Raw genomic sequence first — 17,747 nt, 5'->3', positions numbered from 1 at the left:
GCTAAACTCGGAGGCAATGTGTTAAGCATTTGCGCCAGCGCACAACAGCAACAACATACTAGGCACACCACAAAAGGAACTCCACACAAGGTTATATTAAAATAACTTTTGTATTGTCAAAACATATCAGATAAAATCACACATATACATTGTGCCAATTGGCACGGGCAATATTCACATGGAATTATTTACACAGGACAGGACCACATGGGCCACAGTCATAATCAGCACTTTGTAGATATAGAAATAGCACTTATAGAAGTGAAATACTGTCAGAAATTAGAATAAAAGTATATAAAATCACTGTAACACAAAGTAACAGTTATAGATCACATCCAGTAACTACTGGGGACAGGTAAGTACCACCTACGCAACCCTAAACCCTTAGGAGACTGTCACGCAGGGGACCAGGACCTCACTAGGACCACCTGTACTAAAAAGAACAACCACCTAAGTATCACACAGCATTTAGGGGTCTAAGAAAGAACACATTACCCATGATGCATAAAACACATTCAGAGGAGTAGTAAAGGGAAACCACCTAAGTATCACACAGCGTTTAGGGGTCTAGGAAAGAATACATTACCCATGATGCATAAAACACATTCAGAGGAGTAGTAAAGAGAAGCACATAATGTATAAACCTACACATTCAGCGGTGTTAAGAATAAAGCACATGATGCAATAAAAATACATCCAGAGGTACCATAACAATAGAGTAGCGCAAAAGTCACATGATGTCTAAAAACATTCAGAGGTGCAGGAATAAAAACCATACAATTGCGCACAGCCTTACATAAGCCACCACCTGTGGCAGTCCCTAGGCCAACTGGCCTTGTAGGGGCAAAGATGCCCTGAGTCTCAATGTCAGGGCGGTCTGCCATGCAGCGCCAGTCTCAGCCTAAGCCTAAACGTAGCAGGTGCCCACTACTTGCTGGGCACCTGGGAATCACACAAAACCTAAACGGTGCAGCTGCCCACTAATTGCTGGCCAGCTGGGAACTTCAGACTGCGACAGGGTCCTCTCTGACCCTCAGGCGCAAACTGCGCCCACGCTGGAGCTCCACAGGCTCTGAAGACAACCGTTGGAGCCACACAGGCTCTAAAAGCAAATTCCTCGCAGGCAGGAGGGGGCGGGCACCGGCAATATGCCCCGGCGCCCCCTCTAACTAAAAATGGCCAAACGCTGGAGCCACCCAGGCTCTGGGCATCACATGCCCCACATGTGGGAGCCACACAGGCTCTGCAGACAATGCCCCCTCATGTTGGAGCCACACAGGCTCTGCTTCACGTTGGGGCGACCCGCTGCCAACCGGGGCCGCCCTGCTGCTCCAACTATGCCCATGAGCCTCTCTGGGCTCTAAATGGCGAAAAATGCGTCCCTACCGGGAAGCGGCCCGCTGCCAGACGGGGCCGCTCTACATTTACATTGGAGACCCCCGCCCGAGACGCCCGCACTCACCGGATACCTGCTGTAAGGCGGCGTCTTCACTGGGGCTTCTTCCGGCGGGGGAGCAGTGCGTCTCCTCTCTCGGCCGCTCAGCTTCATCACTCGGGGCTCCCTCTGCACACAGGAGCCCCAGCGGCCGGCCGCACTCCTTCTCTCGGGGCTCCCTCTCGGTCACGGGAGCCCCACAACGGCCGCCATCTTCTCTCCGCCGGCGTCCTCTCTCCTCGGCTTCACTGGCGGCGGGGGCGGGCACCGACAATGTGCCCCGCGCCCCCTCCGCTCTCTCCTCACGGCTGGCTGGTGCCTGCGGGGCTCTCCCACAGCAATGGGAGCCCCGCACCGGCGGCACCGGCCGCCATCTCTCGGTCGCCTTCTTTTTTCTTCCCCCCGGCCTGGGATTGGCCGGCCGGCCAACCACTTCCGGGTCGCTGCGGGCAGCGTAGCGGCCCTTCTCCTTAGGCAGGCAGGCGGGGGCTGATTTCTTTTACGGGCCAGATGCCGGGTGCACATCGGCGAAGCACAATAGCGCTTTCCAGCACAAGGAGCAAAAATACAGCGCTTCCAGCGCTAGAACAAAAATAAAGCGCTCTTTAGCGCTAGAGCACAATCCACAGCGCTCCTAGTGCTAGAACAGCGGACCAAGCGCTTCCAGGCGCTTTTAGGCGATAATAAGCCCTAGCAAAAATAAGACAAAGTCCTCAGGAGTCTGCAAGGAGGGGACCATAGGCAAAGGTCCCCAGGGAAAGTCCATCAAGTGTCCAGGGGCTGGGCAGGGCTCAGGGATTCCCCTGAGCCCAAGCAGCAGCACGCCCCTGGCAGATTCAAGTCAGAAAAGTCTTTGAAGTCCTTTGAAGTCTTTGTGCAAGCGGCCCTGAGCCCGGTCTAAACCAGTTCTGGGGGTTGCTGGAGCACTGGGGTGTTTCTGGTTTCTTTCTTTCTGTCAGCCTCAGGTCAGAGGTGACAGTGGGCCAGCAGGAGGGGGAGCCAGCAGGGTGGCCAGGCAGGCACAGCCCTGCACTATCAGACGCTATCTCCTCCCGCTTCCCTGGCAGCAGATGCTGCCTTTCATCCACGGGCTGACTCCGACCCCCTCCTGGGGGCTCTGCAGCCCCGGTCCCACTCAAACCAGACAGTAAATCCACAAGCAGGCCCAGGCACTCCTGGGCCAGGCTCACCAGCCAATCACGTGCCAGCAGACTCACTACACAAATATGCCAACTTCTAAAAGTGGCGCTTCTAGACTAGACACAACCATGCCGCATACACCATTACGCAGCATTCATTCTCACGAGTTCACACATATCAAACTCGACCCTGCACTCCCCACACATCAGGAACTACCATGGGCATACATATTCCCCAATTATTCCTATGGGAGGGCAGGTCACTCACCACACATACACAGAGAGCACACGCACTTTACACTGTACCACAGTGAAAAAGTGCGCAGAGGCCTAAAATCACCAACCCAGGTTCCAGAAACAGGCTACGAAAAAGCAAAAAGTCTCGGGGTGAACCTGCCCAAAGGACCGGGTCCAACAGCCGGTATCTGATTATTGTCCATTGATGGAGTATATCTGCTAAATCTGCCAAGCCTATTTTCTTTCTGATCCATGCCCAGCTTCTATATGCTGCTATAAGAGCCTTGAAGTGAGTCTTTTTAAAATAATTAGGTACGTATATTTTTAACAAACAGCCATTAGCGCGTTGACCAATCGAATGTTCAAATATTGAGGGCACATAATTAGAGTCGGTATCCCCATATTCCATAATGCCAAATAAAGGCCGATAATATTTTAGAGAGGCTGCTAAATAATATAACTTAAAATTAGGTAAACCAAGACCGCCCCTTTCCCTAGGAAGACATAAAAATATATTCAATCTGCATGTCTGCTTATAAGACCATATAAATCTGGCGACCTCCCTTTCAATCTGCCTAAACCATGCATTATGCACCCTGTGAAAGCTAACAGACCTCCCAGGTCTGAGTGATGAAGAAAGCACATAGCACCATGGCACCACCTTCCCCCCCACACGGAAAAAAGAAAACCATAACCAGACTAAAGAGGAAGAGCCTGGAGGAACATTACATGGATCCAGAACTATTTATAAAAATTCTTATTCTTTTCTTTTCTCACCATGAACTTGATCAAGGTACTCCCTAGCTTGAATTTCGGAAGTAAAAAATCTGACAGCCCCTTTAACAATCGTTTTAAGCCTCGCTGGAGCTAGTAGGTATTCCTCGAACCCGACATCCCGAAACGGTTTTATTAGTTGCCACAAACGCCCCCTCCACTCCACGGTTACATATGTCAGAAATCTGGGCGTACAAAGAAAGAGACATCCTTAAACTGCCTTCTGGCCTCGGGCAAGCTTTTTCAAAAATGGACTGCCTAAATGCGAAATTGCCCAAAAATACCAGAATTGCCCTTGGCTGACTAGTAACTCTATTTGACACCTTCTGACGAACAAAAGGGCATCTGTGAACCCTCTGGATTTCTCGCTCCCAGTCCCATCCATTGAGCTCCGGGAAGGACTCTTTAAAGAGACTAAGCATAAAGCCCCGAATGTCATCTCCTTCTATGCCTTCCTTGATTCACAGGACTCTGAGATTATTTCTTTGTTGACGATTCTCTATGACCTCCAGTTTACAGATTACATCCGATAATTGGGTTTCATGAGTCTTTGTTTGCTCCTTCACCACCTCCAAATCCTTCTCAACAGCAACAGTTCTAACTTCCATAGCGTCCAACCTTTCCAGATTTCCCCACATGTGCGACCTACTTTTGGAATAGCTCCCTCCAATTTTGTGCCTTGTCTTGTCTTTTTTCCATCGGCTCTAGTTTCTGCACGATGTTTCTTAATGGTCTCCAAAATAAGACTCTCCAATGATTTTTCCTTTGGGACAGAAAAGCCAAGATGTTCCGACAAGGAGGGGTCCGCAAAAACTGGAGCTGCTCCTAAAGGGGCGGCAATTCTGGTATCTGAGTAGTCCCATTTCAGGCCAGAGGCCCCACTATTCTTCTTCTTCCGTATTTCTTTAGGCCCCTTCGAGCCTTTTGAGGTCCTCCGAGATTTTTCTATTTTGTCTTCGAGCTGTATCGGGGCCTTCCAATCAATGGGTGACGTTCTGGCTTAGTGACACACACCTAGATGACACGGCCACTGCAGACTACCAATGGACTCACCCACAGGTGTGCGCCCTGTTTCACCCACTGACCAAGGGACCCCGCCCTCTACCTCTGCACGTGGCTGTGGCCCGCAAATGCTTTGTCCGTAGCCTGAAACTGACGCAAAACGTCAGGCCGTATGCACCTGCCCTCCCCCTGGTGGGCACCCCCCGGAGAAGTGGGATGGTGACGCCACGTCACCTAGAACATTGGACTGCAGCCGGAGTAGAGACCATGGGCGACCTGTATGCAGATGGGGCCCTGCTTCCATTCGCGGGATTGTCAGAAGGCACGGGCCTGCCAGCTGGACAATTCTTGCTCCACGCATCGGTGCTGCGGGCATATACTGACTCCTGGGGGGACATCCAGGAAGAGCCGCCAATGCATTATCTAATACAATACCTACACGTCATGGGCAGGGGCTCACACATTACACACTGGCTGGCGCAGGCACTCCTCATTCACACACAACAACCCACGCAGCGGGTCAGGGATAAATGGGCAGCCCACCGTGGGAGGGACTGGACAGATAAGGAGTGGAACCTGGCTCTAGCCAGCCCTGTGAACATACCCCGCAATTCCCGCTTCCGAATCATCCAGTTGTATATATTACACCAGGCGTACTTAACACCAGATAGAATAAATAAATACTTTGCGATCGACACTGCCGCTTGTCCCAGATGCGACCTACTGGGCGCGGACATCTTACATATGCTATGGTACTGCCCGCCTCTGGCTACATACTGGGGGGAGGTGACGTCGCTCCTGACCCACAGCACGGGCCCGGGGTTGCCTAACACGTGGGAGGCATGCATTCTTGGGTTGTATCGAAGGACTAAACTGAATAAAACACAAGCCCGGTTCTGGGATCTGGGCCTCATCACAGCCAAGCGGCTGCTCACTAGGCACTGGAAGCGGCGAGAACAACCCACCCCAGCACAATGGTTCGCGTCCTTCACTAACTGGGCTAGAGCAGAGGGTACGGCGCTGCACCGGGAGGAGATAGCAGGTTTGAGGCAGTTCCCGATCGCGCAGCTCTGGGACGACATCCTGGGGTCCCTACAGGGAGAAGGAGCAGTCAGAGGGCTCACGTAGAGAAAGCGGTGCTAGGCGGGCGCCGCAGGGGCGACAGCTCAACAGACGGCACCACACATCGCGCCGTCCTCCCCCTTCTCCCCCCCCCCCCGACCTGGCCGCCGACCCCTGGGCGCACAGACCACGGATGCGGTTAGACACCCACACGAGGGCTCTTCAGCAGATGCCGATTCACGATTTACCCCCAGCTCCAAGCCACTGACAACGCTCCCTCAAGTACACTCCACCCCCCCCCACCCTTTCCCCCTTTTATGTTTACATGTTTCTAATATCGGACTCCTGATTCCCAGCTGTGGCCATAACACCCTTCCACGTCACGATGGAAAGACGCCACTAACCGCGCCCTCGACATTGAGTCCTGGCGCGGGCGACATTTGATACAACAGCAGCTAGGCTGCTCCACTTGTCTGCCACACACACTGCTAGCCAGGCCGACGACTGGCGAGGTACCACGGCCCACAGGTGCTGCCCCTCAACTAGCCTGAGATCATCAGCGCATGCGCACCACTGACCACCCAACACCCTGACACATTATCAGAGTACATTGTACCATCTAGAGGGGTCTCCTTTTGGCACCGTACATGCAGAACTGACACGACATGGAGCAGCCACGTAAAGGACATCGAGACACGCCGATGCGAACTGTTCTGATTTGTTTGTAGAATTCATGGTTTCATTATAGTAAAATTGTAAAATGAGACGTCACTTAAGGAACTGTTTATTTGCTACACAAATGTACTGTAACCGTAATGCCTGCAGTCTAGCATGCCTGAGACAAATAGGGCGCCACAGGGCACCCTCCCCTGCTAACCATCACCCTTGAGATCTACTGCGTTTTTGCAGCCGGCCCGCGGGGTTGTAGGCTTTGCTATATGTACTGCACTTTTTTGAACACTAATAAACGTCTTACTAATAAAAAAAACAAAAAAAAAAACGGGGCCTTCCAATGTGAACCCCGAGGTAGTATCAATGTGGTCGGAATCACTATATTCCATGTTGGAATCCGAAGTCCCTGAATGGGAGTCTTCTGTCAGAGAAAATAATTTATCCGGCCCATCCGATATGGCCTCTGACATGATCTCTGTAGAAGGTGGCTTATTTACGTCCCTATCGATTCCCTGAACTGAAGCTACACATGATGCCTCAGGTGGAAGGATAGACAACTTATTAGTTTGGGGCAGGGCAGCCGATTTCGCCGCCTGTGGTAGTGATTGCTCTACAGCCCTGGCCTCACAAGATGAATCCGGATTAACTTCATAAACGACATGCATTTCTTGTGTATTCTGTAAGACCTGGGTCTCGATATTAACTTGGGGAGTACACTCTAGACCAACATTGGAGACAATGTCCCCGGTCCTGTCCATTTCCTTTGATATCAGATCAGCCACCTCAGCCTCCACATTTGTAAGTCCTTCTCTGGTTTTAAAGAATGCTGTTATAGCCAGTTGGGGTGGTTTAGACGTGGAAACAGAGTTATTTTCTTCATGTCCCATCCCTATTTCTTCCGAAGCTTGTGAGACGCTATCTTTTTTGCCGGCTGTCTGATTTTTTTCCTGCAGCAATCTCTGTTTAACCATCCCCGTGTCCTGTGTTTTTTTCTGGGTACGGCTCTCTTGGGGTTTGCCCAAACTAGTCTCCATATTTGCGGGTGAATGCTCTTGCCTATATTGAGCAGCATTAGACACTGCTGCCTCTTTCTGCTCCTTCTTTAGTCTGATAAATTTAGGAGGCATTTTGCTAGCAGTTAATAACCAACTTCTGCTAAGTACCCTTCGTGCTCTTTGCACTACTCCACCACCAGAAGCAGAGACCAATCTGACCCACAAGCGCAGGAGAGCAGTGGCAAAGTTCAGTCCATTCCTTGGGCTGTAGATCCCTAGCAGCCACCTTGCCTTGTGCTGCTCCTGCCCCTACCTCCTGAGAGCCGCTGTGTCTCCCTGCCGCTGCTCCACAAATCCTAGCTAGCACCAAAGGAGCCTTTACACATTGTTTCTATGTTGAGTCTGACTGTTTTTGCACCAAACTACCAAAGGATTATGCATAGGTTAATGTAGTGACTTTTGTGGTTCACCCTGACAGGGATTGAGGCTGTTCCTTGTCCAGGGTTAACATATTAGTCAACCAACAAACTGATTTCTCACAAATGCAAGCTGAACAATTGAAATGTTAAAACATTCTGTAAATGTGAGGGAATTTGAAATTGGAGGCAAAAAGTTAGTTTCCTCAGATTGATTCATTGGATCACTGCAAGTGCAATAGACAGAATATAGCATGGAAAAGAGTGGCCTCAATTGAATTTAGAAAATCTTTAATATTCCCATTAAAATTTAGATGTTTTTATATTAGTTTGTGAATTAAAACGAATATTTATGCATTTGTATATTTGTTTGATGAATGATTGTTTCTGTATTTTGTATGTATTGTTTTGCAGTTTAAAATATCAAAAATCCTTAGGCAAGGATTCCCAGCTGCCAGTAATTACTCAGTGGGGGGCCTCCGATTTCAATTAATATTCGGTGGGGTCCCCGAATTGAAATATTGGTTCACTGGTTGAAATTCTAAAAATTATTGTTGCAGTTCTGCCATACAAATTAAATTGGGGAGAATAAAATTCACAATGAATTAACAGTGAATCTATGGGTCATGAATACACAGAGTATACAGGATGGATAATCTATACTGTACGTTTGATACTGGAAAGGAGACAGGCCTTAGTCTCTAAAGTGCTATTGTGTGTGGCCACTAGCTGTGCTTAAGGCTTTCTCGCTATGAATTAAAAAGTTTATTAAATTACAGTTGAGCTGTAGGTCATTTGGATAGAGACATTTTAGTATTGCATTTCTACATGAACTAATGCCTCTTATGTTGAATAGTTTCTTCGGCAATTTACAATGGTGAGATTTATTACATATTAAATTAATAAAATACTGTGTTGGTGATCCACAAAGAGTACATGACTTTGGGCCCTGATATTTCCAGCGGGGCTGGTTTGCATAAGACGGCAACATTCCTAGTCGTACTGCTAAAAAATTAGGGGCAGATTTACAAGCACAAGCCGGGTACCGGAACCAAGCAGGTATCAGACGGGGCAGGATTCTTGACGAAGGTTTGACTACAGAGCTACCCCTACAGGCCGAACGGTCCTCTGAGATACGGTTACTCTCCAAAGTTTGGATGGAGAACCATGCATGACAGATGAATTATCTGTCACACACATAAAGAGCAGCTATTCTACCCATTACTCACTGACAGGATAGGGAACCCCCTCTCTTTTCTGTCCCCCAGGGTGGCTGACCATTGCCCTGAAAAAAGTCCAGGACCTTCAAGGCAGCATATGGACTGAAACATGTTGGCACTAGGGTCATAGGACCATAATACTCTGACTTGTTTTAAACATTTTTTTAATAACCCTGACAGACCCAGGAATAATGGGAAACCGGGGATCTGTCTGAGGTTTTTTATCTTTAATGTCCCCCTGGTCTTCAACTATTCCAAAGAGCTCCCAACACTGTGGTTGAGGGCCCGGATATTTCCAGCGGGGCTGGTTTGCATAAGACGGCAACATTCCTAGTCGTACTGCTAAAAAATTAGGGGCAGATTTACAAGCACAAGCCGGGTACCGGAACCAAGCAGGTATCAGACGGGGCAGGATTCTTGACGAAGGTTTGACTACAGAGCTACCCCTACAGGCCGAACGGTCCTCTGAGATACGGTTACTCTCCAAAGTTTGGATGGAGAACCATGCATGACAGATGAATTATCTGTCACACACATAAAGAGCAGCTGTTCTGCCCTTTAATCACTGACAGGATAGGGAACCCCCTCTCTTTTCTGTCCCCCAGGGTGGCTGACCATTGCCGTGAAAAAAGTCCAGGACCTTCAAGGCAGCATATGGACTGAAACATGTGGGCACTAGGGTCATAGGACCATAATACTCTGACTTGTTTTAAACATTTTTTTAATAACCCTGACAGACCCAGGAATAATGGGAAACCGGGGATCTGTCTGAGGTTTTTTATCTTTAATGTCCCCCTGGTCTTCAACTATTCCAAAGAGCTCCCAACACTGTGGTTGAGGGCCCGGATATTTCCAGCGGGGCTGGTTTGCATAAGACGGCAACATTCCTAGTCGTACTGCTAAAAAATTAGGGGCAGATTTACAAGCACAAGCCGGGTACCGGAACCAAGCAGGTATCAGACGGGGCAGGATTATTGACGAAGGTTTGACTACAGAGCTACCCCTACAGGCCGAATGGTCCTCTGAGATACGGTTACTCTCCAAAGTTTGGATGGAGAACCATGCATGACAGATGAATTATCTGTCACACACATAAAGAGCAGCTATTCTGCCCTTTACTCACTGACAGGATAGGGAACCCCCTCTCTTTTCTGTTTTCTCTTTTCTGTCCCCCAGGGTGGCTGACCATTGCCCTGAAAAAAGTCCAGGACCTTCAAGGCAGCATATGGACTGAAACATGTTGGCACTAGGGTCATAGGACCATAATACTCTGACTTGTTTTAAACATTTTTTTAATAACCCTGACAGACCCAGGAATAATGGGAAACCGGGGATCTGTCTGAGGTTTTTTATCTTTAATGTCCCCCTGGTCTTCAACTATTCCAAAGAGCTCCCAACACTGTGGTTGAGCCCTCCCCGACTTATAGGCCTCGGGGTGACCTGATGATGAAGCATGACACCACTAGGGTGTGTTAGGGTAACTAAACAAAAAGGAGTTGCTTCCTTGCTCACCTTTTGGTGAAGTCATACACCTATCCTCATACTTCATACATCGCCCCTTCCCATTTAAGTGAAATTTGATTGACCTCTATGTGGTCAGTTGGAGTAATTTTTCGTGATCTAGTAATTTGACTTGGGAGGTGTTACTCTGACCCAGGATCCTCTCAACCCTCTAGGCACCGGAAAAAGCATTTTCCTTAGCCTCTCTGATTTACAAGCCCCTTGCGTTGTTTTTGCACCTCAGTTGGTTCACTTTTTGTGACGTAGCAGCAGCGTAAAAATGCGGCCCATTTACAACATGGCACATCTAGGGAGATGAGACATGTTGTAAAGCCCTGCGTCACATTATACCTGCGTCAGGTATAATATATGCAGGGTGGGCATTCCAACGCAAAAAAGCCTCGTAGAAGTGACGCAGTGAAATCTACAAGATTTTACTGCGCCACTTCTAGGACGGCGCAGCTTCAAATTCCTGATTGAAGCAGGCGTAAGGAGTGACGCAGATAAATGAGGATAGGCCTCCCCCTGCATTGCTGGAGTTGCGTCATGCTTGCGACACGACTCCAGCAATGCGTGACTTTTCCGTTAACAGATGCGTCAGAATTTCTGACTCATCTGTCAATCCTTGCACCATGGTGCACCGTATTGTAAATAAGGCGCATCCATAGTGGCGCAAGGGTTTCTGAAAGTGGTGAAGGGAAAGTGAAGCATCTTCACAGATGCGCCACTTTTTTGTAAATCTGCCCCTTAGTCTTTAAGTAAGGAGAAAAGGACAGTCACATGTAGGGAGCTGGTTGCGGTTTTGTATACGATTGCAGTACCATTCATGCATGGGCTCGCTTGCTTAGCTTGGCTTTGTCCTCTGTTAGTGAAAGCTTTTTTGCCACCTTCTTTAGTATTTGTTGAAAATAAGTAAATGTTAGGTTTCGCTGCCAAAGGCCTGCCATGTTGGTAAGTTTTAAAGATGATTGTAGGTACTCGGTATAGGCAGACTGAGGGTCACCTTGTAATGCATTCCAGAGTGCATTATTAATCTCATTTCCTCAGTTGCTTCAGATTTTATACCAGGTTTTATTGTTGCATAACTTCTGTTTGTTAGTTGCTGTTGCAGCCCAAATTCCAACTGGATCTGCACCGGAAAGGAGTTGCGTGGTAAAAAAAAATACCGTTCTGTACACCCGCGTTTGGAGACTGTCCAGGATTGCTGCATCTTACCCGTGCTGTACTTCACTTCCATATGCTACAGTTGGTAAAAGTTTTGCTTTAATGATCGCTAATAATAGAGTGAACAATGGGCCTTTTAAACTATTTGACATCGTACAGAATGCAAATGTTAGGGTGCCTCCCTTTTTTAGTATGGCTTCCTTCTGCTTTTGAAAAGTAAATTTTTTATCCAAATGTATTCCTAGATATTTATAACTACTTCTAGTTTTGCATTGATGATTGTGAATGGTGATTGATTATGTATGGTACTGCTTATTATCATGGCTTTTGTTTTTGTGACGTTTATCTCTAAAGACTTACTGCACTCATCTCCGCTAGGACTGGATAGGTAGGTGGAACATCATCATCCATATGCTGTGATATAGTGGAATGTACATCCATTTTAGTCTGTCTATTTATGTTTAGTGCCTGTGGGGGTAGCTGTGTCTGGGGTGAGAAGATAGTTCTGTGTTCTCCCACTCTAGATGGTTATGGGTCTAGTTATGGGTCTGAAACTGAGATGGAATCCGAAGAGTGTAATTCGCCAGTTACATCTAGGTTATCGAAGGTGCTGCCCAGTTCTGAATTGGTATTCCAAGTAGTGAAAGCTAAATTAGTTCCTGAGATGTCCTCCTTGCCATAAAGTGATTTGTGATCTTCTCTTCAGGAATCAACATCTGAAATACCGTAGAAGTGCTGATTTGAGCTGTAAAGACCAAGAAAACCTTTTTTTACAAGGGGGCCTTTGTAGTATTTTTAGGAGAGTTAGTGGTAGGGACTGGTGAGGAACTTGATGAATGATAAGAGCAAAAATAGATTTAATCGTTTTTTGCTTGGTCACAGAGTCTCTAGAAGTAGATCAGATTGACATAACAAGCAACTGTGCCCCCCCCCCACCCCCACTGGTCTCCTAGCCTGTCTTTTGATTTCCCTATTTCGATAGTTATCTTCTTCTGCTCTCTGATCTTCTCGATATTAATTCCACATTTGTTCACAGATCGTTTAGGAGCTTGTAGACGATAAGCTAATTTGCACAGTACTATTGGTAGGTGGCAGATATAAGTTGTCTCTAAAGTACTCTTTCAAAAAAGATTATTTGTGATAGAGACTAATTGAAAATATTTGGTCATGCCTTCAAAAACAGGTGAATCAGATGTCTATTCTTTAAGCTGGGCCATCCACTGACCAAAACATGCAATGAGGGATTCAGTATTAACACAACTTATGTAGTCGTCTTGAGAGATAAAGCCAAACAATTCGATCACAAATGACCTACCTCCTTCCCACAAACCACTCACGGGTAATTGTGATTCAGTTTGTTGAAACTAGGTTGGCAGTTAGCTGAAAGAAGCTAGACCTATCTCTCTTTACTTTTCCTGTGAAGAATGTCCATAGTAATGCATTAGCAGGGGTGGCTGGTCTTATTGGTTGGATGTGATGTGCCGGGCCCTATGGTATGACCATACACAGAATTGCTGCAAAGGACTAAAGAGCAGGATCCAGCATTACTCTCAATGTTATCAATTTTCCAGTGTCAGTTTATCACATGGACAGAGGAAACTAAAGCAGAAGTGTTGGAAAATTGACCTTTCTAAAGGATCACCCCAAACGTTTTGCCTCCTCCGCCTCATTTTCTGACCTTTTTTTGTTGGCTTTATGATTCTGAGCACTTTACCACCGTTGACCAGTGCTAAAGTGCTTGTGCTTCGCCCCTAAATATGGTTACATATGGTATATCCACAATTGAGATATTTAATTAATCTGAAAGTCCCTAGTAAAATGCACTACCTGAGCGCCACAGGCCTGCAATTTAAATGATACTAGTGGGCCTACAACACTGATTGTGTCACCCACACAAGTAGCCTTTTAAACATGTCTCAGGCCTACCACAACAGAGCCTCTGGGTGCAGTTTTAACATTTACACTTGGCATTTAAAACCCTTCGCCAAGCCTTAATCTCCCCTTGTATCACACATAAGTCCCCCGTAACATAGGCCCTAGGTAACCCATAGGGCAGGGTGCTGTGTATGTAAGAGGTAGGCCAAGTACTTTTAAGTTTTGCCTGTCCTGGTAGTGAAAAATACCTAAATTCATTTTTCACTATGGTGAGGCCTACTCCTCTCATAGGTTAACATTGGGAATTCCTTATTACAGTTTTAAGCTGTAATTCTTGATTGAAAAGTAGTGGCTCTGTTATGTTTTATATCTTTAGCATGGTAATGGGAAATCCACTTTACTGGTAAAGTTGGATTTAACATTACTATTTTAGAAATTACACTTTTAGAAAGTTGGCATTTTTGTGCTCTTAAAGCTTTGTGTGCCTGCAGCCTATCTCAAATACACACCTGGGGTGGGTGACAGCTTGACCTTGTGCGTCCCCTCTGGAGAGCCACACACAAAGGAAGGTTAGGTATGCCCATCTTCATCCTGATAGCTCACCCTGGGCAGGATGGATGGGAGGAGCTGACACTTACACCTGAATAGGAAATGTCCTATTCCCACACAAAGGATTGATTACCTCCTGTAGTGAGCCTGGAGCCAGGCCTGGAAAGAAAGGGTCTCTGTGCACTTCGTAGACCCTTCATTGAAGTCACCCCTACTTCAAAGGCACAACTGGGTATAAGTACTGGGTCTCTGACCCCACCAAACCAGACACTTGTGAACCTATAAAGAGTCTCTGTTAGTAGGACTGCTACATAGCTTCAGAGACTGTGACTCTCCTGGACTGCTGCTCTTGAAGAACTGCTTTTCTGCTCTACTGCCCTGCTGCCCGCTGCTCTCTGACCCTGCCAAAGTAGAACTGGACTCTGGCTTGAACCCACAGTGGTCTCCAAGGGCTTGCTGGCTTACCTCCTGTTTTCTGAGACTCAGGGATATCAAAGTCTCACTACCTGCTCCTGTGCCTGGTCCATTGGAAGTGGACCCATGTGGTTGCTCTAGTGGAACCAACTCATCCTCTGATTGCATGAAGCAGAATTGATGCATCACCCCTGATGTGGAAGTGGACTCGGACCATCGTACTCGGAACCAGCACATCGCCTCCAGAAACTGATGTATCAGAACCATGCGTTGATGCTGCAGAAGTGAGGAAAATAGACGCATCCCATCGACTACGTGGAGAAACCCAGCACATCGCTCTCGGGAGCCTTCACATCCCGGTGCTTCGTCTTCCGAACTGATGCATCGCCACCACTGTGTGAAGAAAATCAATCCATCACCTTGATTGCAGGAACTGACACCGACGCATCGCTCAGCTGCGCCCCACATACACTGTTACGACCAGGACAAAGATATTTGTTTAGTGGACCTTGCATGGCACCTGTACCCGGCCCGTGCTCCATCATTTTCAGTCTGAACTCTTGACTTTGCCCTGGTCCAGCTTGACAATATAACCCCCATAGGCCCTTATGGCTTCTACATGCAACACACTTTTAATCTTTAAAATTTATATCTCCACTTCTACTTAATGTATTTTTGTCATTTTGGTCTTGATTTATCTATAAAATTATTGTCTATGCCTCTAAACTGATGGGCATCATCAAGGCTCACGGCATTAATGTGATCAACTATGCGGATGACACGCAGCTGATGATTTCCCTTGATGGTGCCCATGCAGAATCTCTTGAGACCTTCCACACCTGCATACTGAAAATGGCAACCTGGCTAAAAAGAATCTCACTACAGTTCAACAGCAGCAAAACTGAGATAATGCAATGCAAAGTGGGAAGAATAGCCAGAAACCTGCCTGTTGACTTTTGGCCTCTAGACTCAGGTGAGCCATTGGCACCAGTAAAAACTGTGGGAATTTGGGGGTTAGCCTCAATGACAACTTGAGTCTGGAGACCAACGTCAACAGACAGGTGAGCAGCTTCTTCGCCCTAATGCGGGGCCTCCGAAAGCTGCTGCCCCTACTTCCAGCACACACCAGAGCAACCGTGGTCAGGAGTACTATCCTCAGCCGCCTGGATTTCTGTAACGCTCTGTTACTGGAATCTCCTGCCTATTTGATTTCCAGACTCCAGAGTATCCAGGCGGCAGCTGCGAAAATGGTACTTTCTCGAGGACGTCGGTCCTCTACCTCCCTGGCTCTAGCTGAGCTGCACTGGTTGCCCGTTCATCAGAGGATCCGGTTCAAATCTCTATGCACCGTTTTCAAGGCAGCACATGGTTTGGGTCCCAAACCTCTTCAGGACAAATTCAAGTGGTATGAACCCACACGGACCCTCCGTTCCTCATCCACTAATCTCCTTAGTATACCTAGGATCAGGAAAGCTACTCACGGTGGCAGAGCCTTTAGCATAGCCGCAGCTCATCTCTGGAATAGCCTTCCCATGGCAATCAGGAAAACCAACGAACTGTTGCTTTTCCGCAAAAGGATAAAGACTTGGCTTTTCCCCAAATCAAACTTCCCTAGAGCTCTCTACTCACTTGCCCTCTGTTGTTCAGTTCTTTAGTCGCACTTTTACAGCACCAGGATGCCCGTAGGGTTGCAGCGCGCTTTAGAAATGATATAAATAAATAAATAAATAAACAAACTGGTAAGGAGTTTTTTGTGGTGTTTTCAGTGTGGGTTGTGTTTCAGAAATAGTCTACACTTTGCCTCTTAAGTTCAGCCTTCTGCTCTGTGCCAAGCTAGCAGAGGTGAACACAGGTTCATTTATGGTGTGCATTTGACTTACCCTGACTAGGATTGTGGTTCCTGCTTGGACATGGTACATACCTCTGCCAACAAGAAACCCAATTTCTAACAAGAAGTCAGAAATGGGCAGACGTCCTGTATGACCTATGGGTGGGCACAGAGCAACGGGAGAGGAGCACACAATCTCAGAGAGTGCCATGGAATTAACCCCCTGTGAAAGGCCTAATGATAAGACACCTCTCTCAATCCTGCTAAAGTTTCTCTGGGCCACCTGCTGCCTCTCATATGCACACTAATCCTGTTTTGCTTCCCCTTTTGGTATGTATCTCACTTTGTACTCTAGTGAACTGGAAACAGGCATGTTTTTTCCTTGCTTTTGGAGGAGAAGCAGAACAGATGAGAAGCATAGTGCCAACAAGAAGGCAGGATCATTTCTTCCTATAAGTTGATGACCTGACTGCCCACCCAATCCCTCATATTGGGTATACAACTCCACCGAAGGCTGCTGAGGGACAGTTCTATCTGGAGGAAGTGGGATACAGCTCATCTTCCTCAATGTCCTCCTACAAAATAATACAAGCCTGCAGGAGTACCCTCTCCACTATCCCACTGTCACTAGGATATCCTAGTTCCTACTTTTACTGGAGCTTTACTTACCCTCTTTCAATTACGCACAAAGCACGTTACAAAAATATATACGCCTTAGCATATACATAGATACCAGTATGTTAGTTTGGTCTCTGTGTCAACTTTATTTTTCAAGCAATCCTACTTACTCTACACCTACACAGTATAAAAAGCAAAGAAACAAGGGGCATCTGGAGCGTACATTGACCATGTAACTCGCTAAAAGAGGATGATTGTAAAAGAACCAATGTAAAGACAGGAAAATGTCAGCATAACCCTTCCTACGCAGTAATGATTTCCAGATTCTGTAATGCTTGTGAACTTCACACTGGGCTTGAGTTCAAAAGATTTCGCATTAGAGATGGGTCACTCCAGCTGCCCTGACTGTCAATCATTCCTTTAAAGATCAGAATGTTATTGTACCGAGCCTGCGCCAGGTGCTTATCCCAGAGGAACCCCTAGCTGGAAAAAGCTGGCTTTGGTAATGGAGAACTTGACTTGGCTCTGCATCCTGTGAGTTACAGCGGTCAGTCCCACAATATTTGTGTCACTATATATAGGATTTCATAGCCGTCTACTGGCCACATCTCATGTTTAATATCTTTATGGCCTATTACCCAGCAACCCTTAGCATGCTGGGAATTATTAGCCCTTAATTGCAATGTTAAAAGTGAAGTTACACGTTCTAGAATGCACTGCTTTTATAAATAAAAAAAATTAAGGTCTTGCAAAGCTCTCACACTTCACATGGTAACACTTGGCACCCATGCCTCATTAAATAAGGCATGGGTGCCTCATTAAAAAAAAAATGCTGGTGTGTAGTTTT

General features: G+C 47.1%; 1 long non-coding RNA gene across 1 annotated transcript in view; it reads left to right on the top strand.

Moving 5' to 3' along the window:
- LOC144821736 (uncharacterized) overlaps positions 1–11,674 on the top strand; it is a 118,732-nt gene extending 107,058 nt beyond the window's left edge. Inside the window, exon 3 of the long non-coding RNA XR_013608411.1 lies at positions 11,552–11,674. This is a non-coding gene — a long non-coding RNA (uncharacterized LOC144821736). The remainder of the gene's footprint in view (positions 1–11,551) is intronic.
- The last annotated feature ends 6,073 nt before the right edge of the window (positions 11,675–17,747 follow it).

The sequence above is a fragment of the Lissotriton helveticus genome, chromosome 2_2 (genome assembly GCF_964261635.1).
Source record: "Lissotriton helveticus chromosome 2_2, aLisHel1.1, whole genome shotgun sequence".
Classification (NCBI taxonomy): Eukaryota; Metazoa; Chordata; class Amphibia; order Caudata; family Salamandridae; genus Lissotriton; species Lissotriton helveticus.
Note: the sequence above shows the minus strand (reverse complement) of the source record. Positions and strands in the feature narration are given on the sequence as shown.